Genomic DNA, 5248 nt, shown 5'->3' with positions numbered 1-5248 from the left:
AGGCAGAGATGGGACCCAAACCCATTGGGCAATGAACTTTTGGGTTTGGGGTTTGTTTAGGTTTCAAGAGGTTCTATCACTTTGACCAGAGATCTTAAATCTTAAAGAACACAAAGTTTGACAAATAAGATAATGAAGGACTAGACTCAGATTGGTTTCCGAGGGGCCTTTTATACTGTATTCTTCTGAACCAGACACTTCCATGCTTACATGTTAACTTCGTGGTGATTTCCTTACTTTCTACAGAAAAGAAAACATTCACTCCCCTTTTTTTTTTCATGAAACGTATGACCTCCTGGGTTTCGCTGTCATTTTTCCACGTTGGTTTGAGACAGGGAGAAGAAATATTTCTCTTTTCTCTTTCCATAGGAGACTAACATCTGGGGAATTTGGGAATATTATGCAATTAACCCTCAACAAACTCAGTTGGGGGAGTAATAGGGAGTGGTGGGTTCTGTGGTAGACTGGAGCACGGATACTCTACAAGGACTATCTTGGTTTCTGCTTGATTTCATCTTTTTTTAAAAAAAAAATATTTTTAATTGTAGATGGACATAATATCTTTATTTTATTTATTTATTTTTATGTGGTATTGAGGATCGAACCCAGTTCCTCACACGTGCTAGTCAAGTGCTCTACCACTGAACTACAACCCTAGCCCCTCAATCTTGTTTATTACCATACAGGAGTTGGGACCTGGTATTGCCAGAAATCCTGATTTTTAAATCCTGGCAACTAATTCATTATTTTAAAAACTATAAGTGGGTCAAATAAAATGTGGCACCCTCTGATTAAGATACAGAGTAAAGTCCCTCTTTTTCCTGCCTGGGTCCCTCGGACCCCTGGCTTCCCCTGTGAGGGTCTCCAGAGACCTCAGAGGACACAGAGTTTACATACACAGGACAACCCAAGAGCAGAATAGCGGGAAGAAATACGGAAGAGAGTGGTAGTAAAATGGGATGTGCTAAAGGCAGAAGAGGGTTAAGATTGGGAAATTATGGAGGGATGCTAAGAATTAGATTAGAAGTAGGGATTCTCAGAAGACGTAACCAGGACATAATAACCTAATTTATTGTTGGCCTGTTTTGTGCCAACCACTATCTTAACTCTTTGAATAATTTTATTAATCACTGATTTGAAAAAAATAAACTTGGACCTCTATGTCTTGCCATACATAAAATTCAACTCAGAATAGATCAAAGACTTAAATGCAAGACCTGAAACTACTGGGAAAAAACAAAACAAAACAAAAAACAGGGGAAATGCTTGAGGACATTGGTCTGGGCAAAAGTTTTGAATTTGACCCCAAAAACATAGGTCACAAAAGCAAAAACTGACAAATGGGATTACATCAGACTAAAATGATTCCACATAGAAAAGGACACAGATTGAAGAACAGTAGAAAATATTTGCAAACTGTTCATTCAATGAGGAATTAATATCCTGAACATATAAGGAATTCAAACATGGCATCAAAAAGAGACTCCACCTAATCTGATTTAAAAATGGGCACATGACCTAAACAAACATTTCATTTCTCAAAAGAAAATATACATAGGACTAACAAGTATAAGGAAAAATGTTCACGATTCATGATCATCAGGATAATGCAAATCAAACCCACAATGAAATACCATCTCACCCCATGGTTGTTATCAAAAAACAAAAAAATATCAGGGCACAGTGGCACACGCCTGTAATCCCAGTGGCTCAGGAGGCTGAGACAGGAGGATCATGAGTTCAAAACCAACCTCAGCAAAAGCGAGGCGCTAAGCAACTCAGTGAAAAACTGTCTCTGAATAAAATACAGAATAGGGCTGAGGATGTGGCTCTGAGTTCAATCCCCAATACCAAACAAACAAACAAATAAAATAATAATAATAATAACAACAACAACAATAATAATTTATAAAGCAGTGAGGGTGCAGAGAAAGGGGACTCCCACTGTCAGTGGGAATGTAAATTAGTACAGTTATTATGGAAAACAATATGGATGTTCTTCAAAAAACTAGAATTAGATCTGTCCTCTGATCTAATAATCCTACTATCTGGTTTATTTCCAAAGGAAATGAAGTCAGTATGTCAAAGAAACAACTTCACTCTCATGTTCATAACAGCCAAGAAATGGAAACAACCTAAGTGTCCCTCAGCTGATGAAAGGATAAGAAAAATATGGCATATATATATAAATACACACACACACACAATAAAATATTAATCACCACAAAAAAAGAATAAAATTCTGTTACTTATAGCAACATGTTTAGAACTAGAGGATATTATGTTAAGTGAACTAAGTCAGGCACAGAAAGACTTACATGTATGTGGAAGCTAAAACGTTGATCCCATAGAAGTAAAGAACAGAACAGTGGTCAGCAGAGCCTACAAAGGGTTTGGGGGCAGGTGGAGAGAAGATGGTTAAATGGTATAGGGATGCAGTTGGATAGGAGGACAAATATCTAATGTTCGATAGAACAGTTGAAAGCAAGTAATTGAATATTTCAAAATAGCTAGTAGAGAGGATTTTGAATGTTCTCAGTACAAAGAAATAACATCCAGAGCTAAGCCAATTACCCTATCTATTTATTACACATTGTATTCATGTATCGAAATGTCACGCTGTAACCCATTGATATGTGCAATTGCTATATGTCAATTAAAAATAAATTTTAAAAAACCTTCTAGGGCTGGGAGTGTGGCTCAGTGAGAGTGCATGCATGAGGCCCTGGTTCAATTTCCAGCACAGGAAAAAAAATCTTAAGAGTTCTTGATCTCAGTAAGGAAGAGAGACTCCTCAGAGTTCTTAGCTGCATTCAGGGGCTTGGCATTTATTTACCAAGCTGTACCATTCACTACTGGAATACACGGCTCAGGAAGACACTGTCTCTTCCCTGGTGAGTATTTCATCAAGAGGTGGGAGACAGAGGTGGACTGGGGCTCAAGCACAGGAGGAGGGTGGCAAGATAGGGCCTCGTGAACAGTGACTTCGGGGAACAGATATTTACACTGTTCTCAAGGGTCATTCAAAGTTAGCTAAGCAAAGAACAAGGGGATAGAGAAGGAAATCCCTGGAGGAGGACACAACCCCTCTAACCAGAAGCTGCAGGCCAGAGTGTTTTCTGAGAAATGCTGCTGAAGGGAGTTTCAATGCTTCTTGATTCTGGTGTAGAATATAATGGGCCTTCACTGCCCCTTCTCTGTTTTCCCACACACATTCACTACACTGTGCTTGGCAGAGGAGAAGACATGGAGAAATCCCATTGAGAAGACTTCAGGCAGCTTGAGGTCTCACCATGCTCACTCACTCTGGTTGAGATAGAGGAAGGGGTGCAGATTATATTACAGTCTTCTTAGAGGGGTGACACACTTGAATCTCATTTGTTCTGCAGACTCCCTACATTTTTTTTTCAGCAATTACTTTGACAAATAGGTAGAAAAAGAAATTGGCACCCACAAAAACAAAGACCAATAAGAAAAGGGAGGATACCAGTTAACTTTCTCCTATAGGGTGGCCAACTTGACCCACAAGCCAGATTGAAGAGCAGAAAAATACGGAGATGTGTTGAAGGAAGGTCAAGTTTTCCTGAACCACATCTTCCAGGGGTTCGTTTATCACATTCAAAAGAGGAAACAGATGGCATGAATCACAAGCAGTCTGAGACTCATGAATGAACCACATCTGAAGATGAGTCCCTAGTGAGATGGACACAGATTTCAGAGACAATATCAGCTGAGTTTAGAGGAGCCACCCTAGAAGTTCTACAAGACATGAAGAAATCAATCCATCCAGTCAGAAGACATGGCTGATAAAAATACCTTGTGCTTGTCAATGATATTTCATTGAGCTTCCAGGGGCCCAAACCTACAGACTTTATTTGTAGCAATGACAAGAATTCTGAGTTCTTTTTTTTCTAAATATTTTTTCATTTTTTGTTGTAGTTGAACACAATATCTATTTTTTTTTATTAATTTATTTTTATGTGGTGCTGAGGATCGAACCCAGGGCCTCACCCATGTTAGGCGAGCACTCTACCGCTGAGCCACAACCCCAGCCCCTCTGGGTTCTTTTATAGGAACTTAAAACGGGTGAATTTGAAATTTCTGATGCTAACATCTTTGTTTCTTTTTTTTAAAAAAACATCTTTGTTAATTAGCATTCATTAGGCGCCCACGTGTGAATTCTTCTGCCCAAGGTACTGGATGAGCAAATACCTGTCCTCCCAAAGCTGACTACACCCAAAGAAGTGCCGAGATAATTCCAAAATACAATCAGAAACTCACTGAAAAAATTGGACAGCAGAGATGAAAAAGCAGAATAATTATACCCATAACATACTCACCTGAAGGTATTCTCCAAAAGGAACAATTAAACAAACAATTCACAGAGTGGTTATATCTGCTTACTAAGTACTTTGCTTTAGAAAGAAATAATTGGAGGGTTTTTTGAGCCCCAGGAGCCAACAAATATTTAAATGTTTGTATATGGTCAATTAATAATTTGGGGGAAGATGGAGTGGAGGAATTTAAAGGTTGTTAGTGTCTTTTTCCAAAGGAGTCATCACCAAGAAACACCAATAAAACACCAACTGGGTACAAAAAGATTTAGTAATACATTCTTTTTTTTTTTTTTTAAGATGGCACAATACCTTTATTTTATCTACTTATATTTATGCAGTGCTGAGGATCGAACCCAGTGCCTCACTCATGCTAGGCAAGTGCTCTACCACTGAGCTACAACCCCAGCCCCTAGTTACACATTCTTGAAGAGTTGCTGGAAAATTAAAGGTAAAGTGTATGATAAGGTTGTTCTAGAAATTCTCTCGCCTATTTGTTTATAAGGCCAAGAATCACTCCCCTCTCTTTTATTTGTTTGTTTATTTATTTTTATCCTCTGGTACAAATGCAATTCACTGGAAAGCAGTTTTTCCTTGGGTCCCCAGCATGTGCTTGCTTTGGGAGCTGAGTTGAAGCCCTGGGTCCGTCTAGCAAGAACTCAGTTACACAAGCTGCAGTAATATTAGCAACAGGTTAATTACTGGTTGACAAACTGCACTTGAGATCCTCCCCTTCCTTGACCTGGTGCATCTGCAACCAGAAAAGCCAGTTAGATCTCCTGGCACCACTCCCAGTGTGGGGCTGATGGAAAAGGAGCAAGGGAACCCCCTTAATGGGTTCTATGCTTTTCAAGTGGGGAATCCTGGCATCTTGCCTGTGAGGGCCTTGAACATATCACAGTGACAACCCGGCC

Source organism: Marmota flaviventris, chromosome 1, assembly GCF_047511675.1.
Source record: "Marmota flaviventris isolate mMarFla1 chromosome 1, mMarFla1.hap1, whole genome shotgun sequence".
In the NCBI taxonomy this organism is placed as follows: Eukaryota; Metazoa; Chordata; class Mammalia; order Rodentia; family Sciuridae; genus Marmota; species Marmota flaviventris.
This window is presented reverse-complemented; position numbering follows the sequence as displayed.